The following is a 19,774-nucleotide window of genomic DNA, read 5'->3' as shown; positions in this document are numbered from 1 at the left end:
CAACTTTTAACACTGCGGGAGAACACTGTACCTGTCAGGTTTGGAGTTTTTTGAATGTCGACGACAGGATGTCTCGTTCAGATTGAAAGTGGCAACGAAGTTCTTTTATGTTAATGCCCTGTTCGCTTTTTGAAGTACAGGGCCTTGATGCAAAGTTTAGGTAAGGTTAGGACGTCGCTGGGCTTGTCTGAGCTTTCATCTCTCTCAGGATGTGTTTCTGTACACACTGCATATTCCTCATTCAGCCCTGAACACGGGCTTTATACCTTTCTTTTTTTTTTCTCTTTAATTTGAATGAACATCACCACAATCACTCAGAAGGCAGGTCATCTTCTAGTTTCTCCGTGCTCTCTACGCCGTGTACTTTTTGTGTTTTTAGCTTCCTGCGATGCACTCCCTAATAACTGCAAGCTTCAAAGAGTCATTGTGTAAAGTTTGACCTCTAGGGGGAGAAAAACAGATCAATAAGTAAAGGTTTGACCGTGTTCTGTTTTGGTCCCACTTTGTGGCTCACAATGGCTCGGACCCAAAGGATGGTGAGTCGTCCAGATTCTTCTCTCTGCTCGTTGACCCAATCCACTCTTGAAACCACTCATGTTAAATCACCACTCGGCTGACTGGCCACAGGGATAGAACGGAGAAGATGGCTGAGAAATGACTTTGAGCATCTGCGGGGTGGCTTTGCCCTGGACGAGCGCAGCGGATCAGCTCTCATGGTGCTTCAGACAGGCAGTGAAACTGTTGAGCAGCCCACTCTAGAAAACGCTTTCATCCACCCACTGCAGCTACTGAAGAGAGTCGGCTTTGTTGGATTCAGTTAATTCTGTTCAAACCGTCAACAGTGGAACTTAGCATCTCACACTATAGGCCTCCCATCATTACTACCTGAGTCATGCTTAAGTGACTTTCTGAAAAAAAAAATGTAACCTTCACCCCTTTCTGGGATGAGGGGATAATTACAAAAAAGGTGAGGTTATTGTTTGTCTCTGATAATTGTCTTATTTTTTTAAAAGTTGTATTTTGTGCATTTGTTTCTCTGCAAACTTGATAGGATTTTTTTGTTAATAACATTCCAATTAGTTTGTTTGATTGGTTGTTAGTGTTTTGTTTTTGTTTTACTCTGTAGATGAAATGTAAGGTTTTATACATTTGTGTTGTTGTGTGTTCACCTCTAGTTGAGTGTGTTAACAAGCCATGCTGGACATGTACACAATAAAATTGCTCTGAAAATATTCAAATGATCTTTTTGTTGTTGTTTTTTTGCCTATCCTTATTGTCCGTCACATACATAATGTTGTAATGTTGGATGTTCATACTGAATGTGGCCAAAGCTTCAAATATTTTAGGAAACATATGTAAAAGTAATCCTCATGAGCATACCCTCAGATTTCAGACCGTCCTGGAACACACGTCTGTTTTCTGTTTGAGGTGACTTCAATCTGTGCAGGATTTCTATATATGGTCATTTCCTGCAAGCCGGCTACTACAGTGTTTACATTACAGACACAGCTATATGTTAATGTTAGGGAAACCTGTAACCTAGGTTGCTGAAGTTTTTAATTTCTCCCCAGTTTCAGAAAACATTCCTGCTGGAATATGTTGGACTTGGACTGGAGTTGGACTTGTAACTTATATAGCGCCTTTCTAGTCTTCTGACTACTCAAGGCGCTTTCACAGAGTTTGTCACATTCACCCATTCACACAGACATTTACACTGATGGCAGTAGACATCTACATACCATCTAATCTGATGTAACCATTCACATCACATTTAAACACCCATGCGCAGCACGAGGAGCAATTCGGGGTCCAGTGTCTTGCCCAAGGACATTTCGACATGTGGACCGGGGCAGGTGGGGATTGAACCACCGATCTCTCGAATGGAGGTTGACCCACCCTTTCCACTGAGCCACAGTCACCCCATGTTCAATTGTGTTGTTTGTGGTTTCGAAGCCTTTATCTGGATTTTACAGTCAGTCCCCAGCTGCAAGAAGGTGGACGGCGAGAGCACTGATGCAGAAGGAACCCTGACCAATCAGGCGCTACAACAGAGCGTTTCAGTCAGAGGGTTAATACAGGTGCAGCAGCCATGGCCAGTATGAAAAAAAAAATGTTTTAGTGTTGTATTCTGTAGAAACGCAAAATACAAATATGAACCTGAAAATGAGCCGAATAGGTCCCATTTAAACTTGTTATGCAGTGACTGGTGGAGCAGCTTTCTTGACTATCTGAAGAGAGTTACAATTCTGTACACACGTACAGCACACACACACACACACACACACACACACTCAAGTTCGCTTCCTGCGGTGAGGTCACTGTCCATAGGGCCTTGCTTCCTGTCTCACACGGGACAGGCAGCATGGCTTTCTGGACCATGGGAGGAGGGGAGAGAGGGCCCTGGCTGATCGCCAGGAAGCCACATGAGCAGGGAGGAAGTTAGCAAGCAGCTCTTAGAGCCTATAAGAAACCGACAGGGCAGTCGTGTCATCACAGGGAGAGGAAACGCATTGTTCACAGCACCACAAGGCCTTTTGTGATGGATGGTATTACAGAACAGACTGACGGCAGCCTTTAATGAGATGTTTTTGTGACTTAGAGTAAGTTGTTGACAAGACTGAAAATGAAGCGATACCTACTCATCCTGTCAAAGGCGTAGTTGGGCAAACTTGACACCAAATTATAGTTATTTGGTTTTCATCCGAGTCCTCGTGATCGATTATTGTAGGAGCCTTCCTGAAAGAAAAAGTATCTGTCCCTGGAATGCGAAAAAGAAAACAAGACATGCTAGAGACATCTTCAGGTCTGTTTGTCTGTCTGTCTGTCTGTCTGTCTAACGACGATGGTCTCCTGAACAAAGATAAACAGACTTTCAACAGATACCAAAACCAGCCATACATCTGTGCTACAAGTGATGCCCATATGTTTAGACTGAAGAAATGACTATTTGAAAAAATATATTCACTAAAACAGCTGGGCACTAGTTTTTAGCAAACTTTAGTCAAACAGTAGAATAAGTATGTGACGGACAATTTTCAGCTACATATTTGCTACAATATGACAAAGTATGGCTGAATCAACTATTTTGTCTCGCGCTATCATGGTCAGCTATTAGCTATCAGCACAACTAGTTTGCTTAAGGTGCGTGCAAACATTTGACAAACACAAGACTCCACAAATTTTGTTTCTCTTGTCTTTCCAAAATGAGAATAGCAAATGCTTGTGGCGTTTAAACCTGGATTAACTACTTTGGGGCAAAACAAGCTGAGAGATGCTAAGATGCTAAGAAAGAGACATCAGAAAGAGCAGTCAGAGCCTTTGTCCACAGAGGTTTTCACTAGCAGTTTGTTTCTATGACAACAACATTAATGTTAGTTAGGTAGCTAGCTTAACGCTACTTTAACAAAGTGTGGACTCCACAGCTAAAACAAGCTAACAGCAGCAACATTCATTGTCTGGTCGATCTGCTCCCACAAATGGGCCTTTCCACAAACACCCGGAGCGCTCTAAAAAAAGATGCTAGGTCCACCATATTTCCCATGGATACTCTCTCTTGGCATTGGGAACAATTTAATTGAAACCTAGGCTATCTGGGGGTTGGTAATACGACTCAGATTTTGCGTTATAATTTCAAACGTTGTTAATATTAAATATTGATTTGAACAGCTTTAACGGGTAAAGAGGTAGCCAATCTGAGAAAAGGATTTTTTTTTTGTTCTACATTGAGCGACTGTTTTGCTGGTCCCATCAGATTATTGACGGGCTTGAAAGAACGTGAGTCCATCTGTTATAATGGATGCACAACCAGTGTACAAACTTTCCGTCTCCAAATGATCTACTCTTCGATGAGCTGTCAACCATTACATTTTTAAAGACGCACATACCTCTGTGCACTCTGTAAACAAACAACTTTAATGGAGCGTGCCGTGTGTATCCACGCTATTTGAGTATGTTGACCTGTTTTGCGCTGTGTTTACATGCTTTTAATGCTTTCCTGCTGTGTGTGAAGTCTGAGTCTGGCCAGGATCACTGCTTGTTAAATCTATCTGCTACAGTTATCACCAGGTACACCCTGTGGAGTAGCATAATTACATGCAGTCATCTCTTTCCTCACTTTTAACCCTGCAACACACACACAGGAAGTTAATTACTAGCAGCTACAGCTAATGACTCAGCTGCAAATGTCAGAATGTGTTGAAGCTGAACCACCTGTTTAAAAATACTTTAAGTAATGCACCTGTTGGGCATCATGAGTGATGTGTACAAACAGGCAGGGATGGGAAATCTACTAAGGACTTTCTTCACATTTTTGTCAAGTCCGTCCATCCACTTTCTTCCGTACCAACACCCACCGCATTTTTTGAAAAACCAATGCTGTAGATAGATATATAGATAGATAGATCACTTTATTTATCCCCGAGGGGAAATTAGGTCATCGTAGCAGCGGTACAATACAATCAGAAATACAAAATATAAAATAAAATAAGAGTACTGTATCGCAAATTTAAAACACTATAATATAATATACTATGTGGATTTTAAGGTGCAAGATAAAGAGAGAAAGGTGCATTTTTAATTACTGTGGTAGGATGTAGGTAATAAGTCACTTGAATGAGCGTGGCTGTGAAGCGTTGTAGAGTCTGATGGCAGCAGGTAGGAATGATTTCCTGTGGCGTTCTTTAAGGCAGCGAGGTTGAATGAGTCTGTTGCTGAAGCTGCTCTTTAGCTTGTCCAGGGTTTCGTGGAGGGGATGAGAGACACTGTAGACATTGTAAACAAAGAGATAAAACTACATACAGAATGCATTATAAAGCAATGTGGGAAAATGCAAAAATACATGTAGACAAGGGTAAATATGCTGTAAATAGAAGCCCTCCAATGTTATTCAGTGGTACTTTTCTGTAGGTGAAACGTAACTCTAACTTTAACGAGTGCTGGGGGTGATCAGAGGCAGCAGAGGATGAGATACAGCTAAGAAAAATAAGACCAGAGCGGATGAGCGTCCAGAGAAAATAGCATCTAAGTATCAAAGAACGACAGCATTTGACCATGCTAAGACAAAGAATACAAATATGAGAGAAATATGAGATGAAACCAGGTTAATATTTGTCATTTGTAACCAAATGAGGTAATAGAAATGCAATATAGATAAGAAAACAGAAAAGTGTGCTATCCCTGTTGGCATGTGCTGTCAGACACACAGTTCTGTAAATCCGCCTATAATGTATCCTGTGCGTGATGTATAAACCCAGTTTCCATTTTATGTTCCCTGTCACGTCCCCCTTCCCTCCTTCACTTCTTCTGTTTTACGGTGAGGTAATGTTGAGGTAACATCTGGAGCTGTAATAGAGCTCAGCCCAGTGTGTTTTGGTGCTAGCTTTGGCACACATCATCACAGCACAGGGTGTGGACATCACGGGCAGCATGGGTTAATGGTGTTATGCCAGTGTTTCGGTCGGTGCCACGATACTCCCAATGCTTGTAAAATGCTATGTAGGTCATAGTTACAGACATACTTGTTATCCTGTGACGGGAGGTCTACACAGCAGCAATTTAATTCAGCCAGTGATTTATAAAAGATAACTCTGCTAAAGCAAAGCATGATGTGTGATAAGCCTTTTTGCATCATCAGCATCAGATCATCAGATCTTATTGCATATAAGTTGGATCGCTTACGTGTTAGGGTGATCACACAGCATTATTGCCTTAAAGTCATATTTATATATCATTCCTCAGATGAGTAAGCACATTTGTTTAATAATGAACTCACAGTAATTTAGCCCTTTAGGTAACTTTCAAGTCAAAATTGAGACTTCTCCTCAGCGTGTACCTGTGTAAAAGTATGGATTATTCCCTGTGGGCTTGACCCTGTGTACAGATGTGTGGCCCACTCAGCTGCTGAGGAAGCCCAGCTGGCCTCCAGCATGGAACCACAAACAACACCTGGATGTGCTCACAAATTCCATCTGGACACACAGACATGCAAAGAATGCATGAATTAACATGTACAGATGCAGGTGCACGAGTACCTAGGAAATGCACACACACACATTTGGGTTTTCAGTGGAGCATCATGTGGATAACAGATCCTGAGGGCTCAGGATCTCTTCATTCGGATTATCAAAAAACTACCAAAGAAAACTAAATTTTTTTGTGACAGTGAAATAATGTTTGCAATACAGATTGCTTTCCTTTGCAGGCCATATTCTAAAGTGTTACTGAACCAACATATCATATTGTATCGTGTAATAAAGTTACGCACAATTTTTTTGTGCATTATTCTACAAATGTCCAGTGACATGAGTGATCAGTGTGCAGTGCAGAACCTGTTTAGGCAACAAAACTACTTGGTTGGGGATTTGGGTTAAAAAACTAAATAAGTTAGTCATGTAACTAACATAACTGTGTAACTGAGTCACATCACAAAAGTACTGTAAGTAACAAATAAGTCAACATTGACTTTTGCTTTAGCTCGGGACAGGGGTCTCCTGGTTTTGAACTTGGTTGACCCATCTACCTCTTTCCTACACAGACTTTGTTGATTTTTATACAACTCCTTAAAGCCGACAGTCGGTTTTGCACTGTGTCCAGCATCGTTGGCACTACTCGGCCCTTGTCAGTGCCTGAATCAGCAGCGGAGTTCATCAGTGAGAAAACTCAATCTTATCGGCAATTCAACTCAAGTGAATCAGTGCACAAGAAGAGAAGAAGAAAGAAGTAAACAAAAGTGAAAAGGGCGTGAGATCAAAAACAAGGGTACTACATTTATTTCATGGTGGCCATTAGCTTGTGTGCAAAATCTATTTCTCTGTCCTGTGTGTTCTTCTGTCCTGCACCTACTTAACGTCCAGTTGTGCATGCTTTTGTGAATTTTTTCAAGATCAGAAACGGTTTGTCAACTTTTGTGTTATTGTTTTCTCGCACATGGTAAACATTTTTTTTTTTCTTCAAAATCTGGTTGTGTTTATAATGTGATAACTGGCTAACTAGCACTTGAATCCGTCTTGTTGGTTTCCCTTTTTTACATGCTAGACGGCCTTTTTTTCGCCACTAGTTCTTTGATGTCGGGTGGGTGCGTCTGGGCCTTTAGTGGCAGCCCTGCACGTCCTGGCTCACGATTACATAGGTTATTGCGTTTTGTGGGGACAACTACAAATGGTAATTAAGAACAGCCTGCGTAACGATGGGTAACAATGAGCACTGCAAGTACTGTACATGTCTGTGTTTCTGTGTCAGATTTGTGTGGCTGATTGATCCCGTTGCTCTGGAAATGTCCCTACAAGACTTCCAGTCAGTCTGCCTTTCCTGAGAGAAAGTTCTGACCTCATCTCCACAGCAGCTGAATCTCGAAGAAAAGCAGACTCCCCACTTCCCACAATTCCTTGCATTATGAACATTTGACCTCCACAGACCCAGGAGAGACGAGACATAAAAGCAGGAGTCCAATTCTCAAGATGAATCATCGCTCACATCTGTGAAGCTAGTAGGACAATTAAGGATTTACAATCGGGCAACACAGTCTTTTTAAATGACTGATTTCCTAATATTGCATAATTGTATGCGTAAACAGACTGTTTTGTTTTGATGAAACTGTAGGGGGGATCTACCGCTTTCTCCACAGGTCTTTTCAATTATTACACCCTTACATCACTTTATCACAGACTATTCAGAACATCCTTTACCCTGTGGGGAACATTTGCATCTTAAAAAGATGAGCTCTCAAACTTTACATTCAGCTCACACATCATGGGAAGACTTACCTGGTCATCACGTTCTCCTGGATTGATATTACTGTCTCTAAACTATTATTACATCCTACATCAACTCTCTCTGTGCATTGACGTGCACTTCAAAGCTGAGACTACAAAGAGATGGTGAGATTTAAGGCAAACCTGCTGTGTCTGTGTATTCTATTATAGGTAGTTCCCCCATCTGCACAATAAAAGCTGTATCTGTGTGAGTATATGTTTACACTCTTATGTGCGTGCATTAGAAAGTGAATGCAGATAAAACCCGCACAGAGTCTGGTTTCACGCTGATGTCAAACCTATTATCATAACAACCAGCAAGAACGCTCATAAAATTACGGGATGTAATAAAGTTAATGAGCAAAACATCACAGGGGACACATGGTGCGTTGTGTGTAGAGTGTGCAAGTGTGAGAGTGTGGCTGCAGTGAGGGAACGCTCTGAAGATGGACTCTGTTTGTGTCAGAGACCACAGAGGTGTGCACTTTTGGGCAGTGACGCACTATTTTCCCTGGAAATGTATAATAGATTACAATTTACAATTATCTCAATAAGGATCAAAATAAGTATATCTGCACACTGGATTAAAGCTCCCAAAACATTATTGGTGAAAAAAGGCAAAGTTTCAACCCAAGAGCGTCTTCATCAGGCCAGGACGAGGTCTATGAAACTGATTACATCCTCTGTGTGTGTGTGTGTTTGTGTGTGTGTGTGTGTCTTGTCACATTCACACGGACATTCATACACATCCAATCAGCTCAGCATCAGGAGCAATTTGAGGTTCCGTGTCTTGTCCAAAGACTGGCTATCGGACCGACAGGAGGACAACCCACTCTACCTCTGAGCCGCAGCGTGCATGTCCATAATTACCTACCTATTACCAACACTTGAAAATAACTTATTTCAAGTGTTGCTGTACCTTGTCTATAAACCTTGTTTGCTCTCTTACTAGGATAGCTTGTCTCTCTGTGCGTTCAGTGGACGGACTGGACAGGGACATGTTAGCTTGCCTGTAAAAAAGCAAAAAATCTGATTTATTGTGTTGCTATTAATATATATATATATAAATGAATCATATCCATCAATATTCACAGTCAAGAATATTCAAATTTAATCCTGTACCACTGAAGATAAAAAAGGGTAATCAAGCAGCAGAAAGAAAGTTTGTAGTCGGTGAGAAACTTGTGAGGGACTGAAGAAAAGTGGAGGATAGTCTAACTGCAATGAAGAAAACAAAAAAGTTAATCGTGGGCTAAAAGCTAGATGGCCACAGCAGAGGAACAAGTTCACAAATGGGCGCTTGAACAACCTGCTGCCAGGAGAAGCTTGTCAACGGTGCAGTCATGTCTCCATGCTCAGGTAGTTGCCAAGGTGATTTATATTTGATGAAATCTCTGTTCTTGGTCTTTGATTTTATAAAACAAATGTACCCCCAAAAATGCCACTTATGTATAGTCAAGTGCGACTTATATATGTTTTTTTCTTCTCCATTATGCATATTTTAGCTGGTGGGAAAACATGGCACCTCATACAACCCAACTTCAAAAGTCCAAACTCTTCCTTTAAGCGCTGTGCAAGTCTCTGACCGTGCAACATCTGGGGCCCTTGAGTATCTGGGGCAGTGGGGAGAGCGCAAACTTTACCATGGCTTTGTGAGCATGCGCCCTTGTTTTCTTTTGGACATTTTGAATGTTGACTAGAGTGGTTCTAAGACAGTTTTCCTTGTCTTTAAAGTGAAGCGAAGTTTTTGACAGCTCGCTGCCGCGCTTCGATGGTGATGGCAAGAATAGCATGCATTGTGGTCTCTTTACTAAAGTGAATTATGCATGAATCATGCATCAATTATAGACTAAATGAATGAAGATACAGAAACATAGAAATGCATGGCAAAAGAAGTATCTTGTCAATATTTATACACCCCAAAAATTCATAAATCCTGAGCTCATGTCTTATTAAGAAGAGCCGAGCTCCCCCTGGCTCCCCTGTAGCTCACACCCGGGCTGTGGGGCTGGGGTACCACCTGGACGATGCAGGTCCAGTAAGGAATCCCTTCTACAGCTGAGGAATTACTAAAGTAGTGCAAGCACTCTTCCCCAGGTTATTGTGTTAAGTGGGAGTTACTGATAACACTTTTCCAAGTAGTTTGCCCAGTTAAGTGCCAGTGAGACTGACATGTTTGTACAGTGTGTATGTACATGTGGTTTGAACTGAAAATAAACAGCAGTTGGCAGCTTGAGGAGCCGCACAGTAATTCATAAATAATAGAGAAAGTACTGAGAAATGTTTTATTTGTCTTTGCAGCACAGACTGAAACACTTTCAAATAGCATTTTCTTTGTTTTCTGTATGTGTTCGTGTGTGATCTTTGAGTTTATTGCAGATTATTCAGCTGATTTTGTAGAAAACACTTCTACACACACACACACACACACACACGGACAGAGAGAAAGAGAGAGAGAGAGATAAACTGGGCATCTGGATACAAGATTAGTCAAATTCTCATGATTTCTGGCAGTCTAGCAGCTGTTAGGGTTGTGTGTACCTTCAACACCTTCATCTGGAGAAAGTCTGCCTCCATCAGGGCAGGGACATCTGGAGTCCAAAGAGAGGCAGCGTTAGGGGGCCACACAGCAGCAGGGGAGCCCCTGGTCCTGGAGAGGCTCTAGAGATGGTGTCATGTTTTCCATGCAGCTGGAGCAGGAATGATGGAGGGCTACTAACTAGCAGAAAACAAACAGATGCCAAATGGAGAATGGAATGAAAGACACACAAGTGCATGTGTGAGTCTGTGTGTGGGGAAATGAGAAGCTTTTACACACCAGGTGGATTCCAGAGTCCCATTGCCCTAATTGTGCCTTAGGGGGGAAAAAATGCCAATGATGCAGAGAAATCATTAATATCCAGAATCAACAAAAATATTCATGATCACTGATGAGGCAAAGGACTCTTGATCAAGGACACTTCAACAGGATAAAAAAGCTTTTGGACACAAGACAAGTTCCCTTATGATGACAGCAATTTGTATACATGAATAAAGGGATCATCACATTTGATTTAAAGGACTAGTTCGACATTTTTGGAATTACAGTTGTTCACATGCTTACCAAGAGTTAGATAAGAAAATACATATACGGAGTGTTTGATTCAAACCCACATTTGATCCAATCAAATTTAATTAAGGATGGATTTAAATCCCACTTTTAACTAAACCTTGCTCACATAATATGTCACAATACAGAGGTCAGAGACACTTACTTTTTTACACTTCTGTTTGTTTATGAAACTGTGTTCATTAGTGAACTTTAGATGAGGTATGTGTATTTTTGGATTTTGTTGGCGCCTGTGTAATGGACATGACACAAATTGCGGTCATGTAGCGTTCTTAATTTAGTCAGAAACAGTGAAGTCTGAATGAATGAATTTGTCTGATGGTTGGGGCACCCGGTGGCTCAGTCGTAGAGCAGGCACCCCATATATAGAGGCTAAAAGTTCTGGCTGCAGCGGCCCAGGGTTCAACTCTCTGACCTAGGACCCTCATGTCATCCTCTCTCTCCTGTTTCCTTTCAGTCTTCAGCTTTACTAAGTAATAAAGGCATAAAAGGCCAAAAAAATAATCTTAGAAAAAAAGAATTGTCGTGTAAATCACCCTTTTTCTTCATCCTCAGATGACTTTACAGCAACTTCATACTCAGGAGCTGGCAGGGTAAAAACATTTAATACCCGATCCAACTGTTTGGACATTTCTCTTCTCACATACGGCTCCTCCGGTGATGTCCAGATAATTTCAGGGTTGCACTGCGTGCGTGAGAGGACTTAAACCTTCTTCTTGATGTGTGAAAACGTGTCAACTATCAAACAACCAAATGTCCCCACTGACAGTTGGCATTGATGAAGTAATCCTGAGACATTGATACACTGAATACAAAAGAGACCTTGAGGAGTGCCATCTAATGCCATTCTAGTCATTATATCTGCTGCTGCATGGCACAACGTGCTTAAAGGCATACAACGGGAAGATGTACTGCACTTTCAGCATGAATAGATCCAAATATCAACATCCTGTTTATAAGAAGCAATTGATGTCACAGAATATGGTTCTATTCTGAGAAACCTTACCATGAACAATGCTGCCTGTAGCCAATTAAATGTTGCTACTTTTCCATTCGCCTCCTTCCACAAGAATGGCTTCTTCAGTCATTACATGCAGTGGTAAGACGGCACTCACCGTCATGCTGACAGCGAGACGAACTCTTTGCTTGGGCCTCTACATCTCAGCACCCATTCTGCCCCATATTCATCTTTTTTATGGCAGCATCACTTCTCAGCTCCCTTTATCTCCCTCTATCACTCCGGCTCTTTCATCCCGCTTTGGAGGCGAGTCTGTTCTGTCTTCATTTCAGCTTCTCCGTCAGATCCCACCTGGGGCCACAAGGATTCCTGTGATAGCATCCCCAAAGTTAAGATATGCCTGCACACTCACACACATGAAAGAGAGAGAGAAGAAGAGGCTGTAAGTCAGCCAGAGAGGGAGAGAGAGAGAGAGCCCCTGACTGAGAGAGAGTTGAAGTGACCCTGTTGGCAATTCAGCTTCAATTTGATTGATTTAAATTGTGTAATGTAAAATGCAAAGTACAACCTGATGTTAAATTATTCTATTCTTTTTTTAATTGTTTAATACTGCAAATAAAATAAATGTAGTGTGGTTTTTGAATATTTATTTCTTGACTCAAACCCTGCTTCAGAGATGTTCCTTACTGTTTTTGGTTTTTGGTTATCAGTCTCTTCTCATCCCCTGCCTCCTAGTCTCACAACTACTTACTCTCATGTCTGCCTCCGAATAAAGGATTCTTTTGCAGGGCGAGAGCAGTCTGGCCCGACGCTCGCCTCTGCATGCATTCCAACCTCTGTCTCATCTCAGCCCAGGGCATTGACTTCGGTCTTGATGCACTCCTGACTGATTGAGTGGGCTGAGTAGGTGGCAGCTTGTCTATCGGCAGCCTGCCTGCATGGCTCTCTAACAGGCTGACGGCCGAGTGTGGGTGTTCAGGTTTGACACTACCCCATTTCAATTTGAAACAGCCAGTCCATCCCTTCAGTTAGGAGTTCATCCTTTAGCCTGATGCGCACATAAGGCAGGGAAACAACAGGCTGACAGTCAGCTGTTGGTCAAAGTCAGGCCGGCAGGGAGTGACCGTCGCTCGGGTTTTTGCGGTGTGTCCTGCACCATTGGCACTAGTCGACCCTCTTCAGCCCTTGTTAGCTGTTTTGAGCGTGAGCAAGCATGTTGAATCAGCAATGAAGACGTCAGAGCCTGTCGGTGAGAGAAATCACTCCGATTGGCAGTCCAATCAGTTTACAATAAGAGAAATGGAAGTGAAGAAAGTAAAACAGCTGCTAAAGTTAAGAGGCAAACAAACTGGCTATATCAGATTCTATATTTTTTGTAGTTGTGTTATTGTAAATATAATTGTGTTGTTTTGTTCTTTTAACATTGGCTTGTGTTTTTAGTGCTAACCGGCTAACTAGCATCCATTCATATGCTGTATTTAAAGACGGAAGAAAAAAAATGAAGCAAAAGCATCTGGATCGCCCCCTGGTGGCTGGCTGCAGAAGGTCATAAATCCCCCCCCATTATTAATGGATGGGACATGGGCCAAACTACAAACTAAGTAGTCATGTCAGAAGTCAAGTAAAAATTCCGAAAGATGGTTTCTGTCATCACATGCAGTTTTATTCACACTGGTGTTCGTTTTTCTTGTACCTTTGTTTTTTGAAATGGTTTTTTGTTTCTATAAAAACAGGTTGAAACCTCATGATTGACAGCTGTGCTCGACTTGTGATTGGTCACACAATTGCTCAGACTATGTATCCGTCCTGTGGGTCTTCCAGCATCTCTGTTTGGATGACAAATACAGACTGCCTGCTGGTATGGAGAGTTATTTCCTCACACAGCAGCAGAAGATATGTGCTTGTTGGCTGATTTGTGGTGTGTTGAAGTGTACGTTTTTAGACGAGACACAGAAGACATGAGACAACAGTCAGCCTCGGTCGGAGGAGATTATGCTGATGAGCAATTTTGAGAAATCTTGTTGTTTTGAAACAAAACCACAAACTGTTTACCTTTCAAGCCAACGTTAGTTAATGTCAGGAGGTAGAACAGGTCGTCCACAAATTAAGACTAATGGCAGATTGGCGCTTCTATACCCGGCGCCTTCAGTCTGAAACCTGAAGGCTGTGCCATCGGTGTATGAATAGATAAGATTGTATTAGCTCCTGATGAACACATTGACACCTTGTATGCCGCCTTATCCATCCAAATGTATTGGGTCTCAGATTCCTTTAGATATTTTTTGTGGCAACATAAGAATAAAATACAGTTTACCAACAGTACATCATCTGAATGCATATCAGACATCCGGATACTAAAAAACTACATAAAGTACTGCAAATAGAAGAGTCACAAAGCCAGGGAAGGGAGTGGAATAGTCACATATGATGCTATGATGCTTTTGATTTGTTGGAAGACTTTTTTTCTATGTACATGTTGGAGATATTTCTGACAAAACAATGTTTAACACTATCAATGGCAAAAACCTGCTTGTTTTTTTCAGCTTTCCAGAGTGGAAAACTTTACAGTCCTGGGGGAATGCGGTGGTGTTACCAGTGTTACCATGACAATGATACACAACATCAATTGCCATGGGGCAAGGGTATGCTTGTTTTGCATCCATTATTTTGAACAGTTTTTTGGGGGGCTGTACAATGCCCCTAAACACTTAATATTTCATTTTGACTTCATTATTTCTGATTTACCTCTGCTCTAAAAATAAATTATACCCCTCTCTATTATGGAGGCTTAACTTCAGTATGACTCACTTTGGCTAATGATATGATGAAAAAACTGCTACAGTTAGCTACTAGGTATTTGTAATTGTAAGGATATACTGGATATCTATATAAACTGGGTTGTAATAACTGAAGGAATCCCTTCCAAACTTGCACTCTCCAAATATCTCAAATTTGCACATATCAAGAAGGCCTATATACTTTATATACTTTTTACATTGAAAATCAGGCCCCTGCTGACATCCTGGCTGACTGTTTGATCGGTTGGATGTCTGACTGGCCCACTGGCTGCTGGCTGGTTCAATGGCAGCATTGTCACTGTGACCTATCCAAATCTCCTCCTTGAGATCAGCGGGCCACATTGCCAGCAGAAGGACAGCTGTAGGGGAATACCATTCCATAAATATATGTATATTAAAAGGCCTGAGGCGGTCCATCTGGAATGCCAACACTAACCAGTCTGTCGAAAAACTAAGAAACAGAGTGAAATGTAATGAAAGTTCAGCTTTGAAGGAGAATATACAGCGCCGTGAAAAGGTGTTTGTCCCCTTACAGATTTCTTCTGTTCTTGCTTTTTTGTCACATTTACATTACATGTGTCAGATCATCAAACAAATGTTAATATTAGACAAAGATAACCTGAGTAAATACAAAATGCAGTTTTGAAATGATGATTTAATTTACTAAGGGATAAAAAGTGACCCAAACCATGTGTAAAAGTGACCCAAACCCTGTGTAAAAGTAATTAACAAGTAAAAGTCTTGCATTCCAAATGTTACTTAAGTGAAAGCACAAAAGAATCAGCATCAAAATGTAGCTAAAGTAAATATTATATATTATTATATTATATTATCAGACTATAATTATTGAGAGATTAATGTAAATATCTAATATCGCAGCTGATAATGATGGGGCTAATTTCAATGACTTAATTACTTTGTATATTGCTGTATAGCTAAATCTTGTTGATAATTTAGTTGTATTAATAATCTGAATCTGTGAAGTAACTAGGAACTAAAGTTACAAAATAAATGTAGTCGAGTTAAAAGTACAATATTTCTTCTGAAATGTAGTGGAGTATAAGTATGAAGTAGCATAAAATGGAATAACTCAATTAAAGTACAAGTACCTCAAAATGGTACTTAAAGTGTATTTTTCGGCACTTACATACATCACATAAGCCATAGTAGGGACTCTTATCATGCTACTGCAGAGATTTTGTGTTATTTGAAACAGTATTAGTGGCTAAAAAAGACATTTTAATGCCTTCACCGTACTGCCAAGAGCTAATCAGTGTTAGCCACGTTCAGCTGTTAGAGACTCTACCGGATTTCTCCGTTAATAGTTGTTACAGGAAAAAAAACTGTCTCGATGGCTTATTTGATGTATGAAAGTGCTGAAAAAGACCATTGGGGATTTTAAGCCAGAATTACACTTTAAGTACAGTACTTGAGTAAATGTCCTTAGTTCCTTCCCACCACTGCTTCCATGGGACATGCAGAGAGCGTGTTTGTTTAGACAGGGCTGGGTGGTGGATAACTTGTTTCCTTTAAGGTTTTTGTATGGAACACTTCCAATCATAGGGTAATGAACACTGAGTGCTGAGGTCACAAAAGGGGCTTGCGAGTAGCTTAGCACAAAAAGCAGAGAGAAACACTTAGCCTGAGTCATTTCCAAACTTGTCCAAAGTTAAAACATTTCCCTTCACTGTACCTTGACGCCAAACTCTTTTACTGGCATCTCTAGTTGAAGTATATACATTTGAATATTATGCCAAATTCACAGTTGTTATTATTAGCCAGACCAAAATCGAAATATACTGAAGTCACGCCTTCGTAAGAGAGAGGGGCGAGATGTATTTTTAGAGAAAAGATATGTCAGAAACAAGAAGAAGTGTAGATGTAAACTAAATCCTTCTTGCCACTGGCTTTTTTGGCTTCAGAATAAAGCTTTTTAGCTGAAATGTACTCGGCAACAACATTATGAACCGCTGCAGAAATACAATAGCACCATATTTTAGATTATATATTATATTTTTTTGGTAGAATGATACTTTTAAAATCCTACTTCCCTTAAAAAAACAACAATAATTTCATTGCATTCCCTTTGAAGAGAGGGAGATAGAGTTAGGATCAGATGTAGAAGAGAAAAAACAAGTAAAAAGGAGAGATGTACAGTATCTAAGAAGTAAGAAGATTGCATGCTGCGTTAACATTAAATGAGACGCCATAAGAACATATCTGCCACCCCACTCATTCCCTGTTACATGGAATGTGTTTGCATTGGTATTTGTTGTATTGTTGTATTGCTGCCCTTTCATCCCTTCCCAGGAGATTCAACAATCTAACCCCAAAGAACAACTGTTCACAAATGGCCTCCTGTGACCCCAATGACTGTCGTTAAGACTCAATAGAGCACTAATGAAGTCGAAACCAACTTCCCACCAACGACTGCCACTCTAACGACGGGCGTTGGCACTTGGAGCACAAAAGGTTTCAGTGACATCATTGGCCTTGTGAGAGGTTAAATACCTGGATCTCACACCAGTTAGTTGGTCCAGTCCCAGCCTGGTCACATGCGTACATGAACTGATGAAGCCTCTTGGATGAGAGAAACGTCTTCCTAGACAAATAACCAGTCCAGTTGCTTTTAACTGAACATTGCTTTGAGGATAACGATGACCTAGACGAATGAGAACATCCACAGGCTATTTGTATTGTGTTGTTGTGTTCATCTGGCTAAGGAATGCAGACAGATAAGTCAGTAACCACCTCTGTTTTGACCGCTTACACACAGACACACACAGTAGGAAGCTCAGTAGATTTATAGGGCTATTTAACGTGCCAGTTGGCTGTCTGTCTGGTCCTCATCTATTCTTGTCATGCAGCTGTGTAGGTGTGGATTAAACCTCTTCCTGGATGATGTACACCACAAGGACATCTCACTTAATGAGAAAGGTACCTGGCTAGACCTGGCCGGAAATATCAGAGAACCGAAGGTCCTGTTCTGCATGGTGCAACCACTACACATGCTGAAGCAACCGGAGACAATTCATGGGAAATTGTCTTTCTCTGGTTCCCTGGGGGCACAGCGGGCTATAAGAGTCTGGTGCATGACCTTTGTTGTGTGTAATCTCTGCAACTCTACTACTTTGTTTTCCCCCTCTCTCTGTGTGTGTATGATCTAGTGCAGTAATCTCCTAAAGATGGTGTTTTCACGACCATGCGACAGGTGTGGCAGCTATGGCAATTTGCAATAGAGGCAAAGAGGGATGTTACAATAGAAAATGTCATGTTTTATCAGAGCAACATCTTCACGCACTCTCACATAACCTGCATGTGGGGTTTGTGGTTTTAAAAAAAAGTGCATTAAACAACAAGAAGTACAAAATGAGAAGGCAAGTTATAAGAATTTCAAAAATGAGCCTCAGGATGTTATGAAGTGCGACCTCAACCACAAGCAGACAAGAAGTGGGGGCTTAAGTTATAGGCCTCCTGCTCCATCAGGGGAATTACAATGAACCCTACATCCCTTGGGACATGGGATAGTGTGCGTTCACAACGGCTTGTGTTTGTGGTTTCTGTTTGCGTGGGTGTGAGCATGTTTGTATTGCTTTGAGCTCATGTGTTGTTTTCCCTGCTGGCTACAAGTCGCAGTTGTCTTGTGTCAGAAACTGCTGCTACAACACTGTTTCTGACTTCAATGTGAGAAAAAGCAACTTTAAGTTTTTGAAAGACAGTCGTGCCAGTGTGAAGACTCCTCCGCATGAATAATTCTGTGTGATTTTTCCTGAGTCTCTGTGTAAGGTAACTTGCACTGACAAAAAAAGACATAGACATGTAGTTCTGTAGCTTCTCCCAGTTTCAGTGAACAGCCATAGACGCCACTCTGGTGCCATGCTGACTTAATGTGCATTGAAGTGCTTTTGAGAAGTTTTAAATAGTTGTTCAGCTTCATTTCACAATCCAGACATTGATATGAAAAAAGACAAAGACAGTATTCCTGAAAGTCCCCCTCCACTCACAGTGTTTTTCTTCTGTTCCTTTCCTCTAAAATCTCTGCAATTTCTGCAATTACCTCTATTTGGTATGTCACTTATCCATTAACCAATCACTGTCAAATACGTGAAACAATATTCGACAGGGAACGACTTTGACACAACAATGGCAAAGAAAGCTGAAACCTCCAGCTCAGAGGGGGCCGTCAGTATGGAGAGAAAACACACCGCCATCAAAGCTGCCAGACACTGACAGTTACTAGCTAACAAAACTACTTTAAGAATATTTGCTCTTTTTCCTCTTTTTTTCTTTTCAAGATGCACTCAGAGATTTGCTTATCAACAACAATGTGTTTATCATTTTTGTTTGTCCTGAGCAGAGTTTGTAAGACAGCACTTCCTTCAACACAACCATAACTGTAACAATTACATTAACCATTAAGAAATAAAGAAATCAAACAGTAAAGCTTGCTGATATAAACCGTAGGTCAAGTATGTTGCTTGAGAAGTTTTTAGTGGCATCCAAAAATGACCTGTGTGCAGTGTTAGAAATAAAAGGGCTAAAATGGCCAAAGAAATTTCAACGCTTTATCATACACAACAGCTGAATAATTTTGATAACACGAGATCACTCAATAACTCACATGTCACATGAAAATCTTGTGCTAGCTGTGAACTACTGGTTTGATGCACTACTCCACTTTATTCTGTTCATTCTGTTTATAATGTTACTGGTTTGTTGCACTACTCCACTTATTTACTCTGTTTATAATGTTACTCCAGTCTGTTGCACTACTCCACTTACTCATTTATTCTGTTATTATGTTCACACCGGACTTATTCTGTTACTATGTTCTTACTGGTCTACTTGATTCTGTTAGTTATGTTAATTTATGGTATTAATGCACTACTCCACTTTATTCTGTCTATCAGGTCTTATGTTGTATCCATCACAGCACTATGGTCACTTTATTATTCAGTATTCATCTGGTTACACAGAGCTAGCATATACTTAAACTGCTGTTTTCCTGCCATGCACCACTATCACTTTATTATTTAGTATCTGCACATAGCTTATAGTTATATACTATATTTATACTCTATTACTGCACTATAGTTCTGTTTACGTCTGCTCATTACACATATGTATCATGTCTGACCACATGTGAATCCGATCACTGTCC

Source organism: Echiichthys vipera (genome assembly GCF_963691815.1).
Source record: "Echiichthys vipera genome assembly, chromosome: 1".
Taxonomy (NCBI): Eukaryota; Metazoa; Chordata; class Actinopteri; order Perciformes; family Trachinidae; genus Echiichthys; species Echiichthys vipera.
This window is presented reverse-complemented; position numbering follows the sequence as displayed.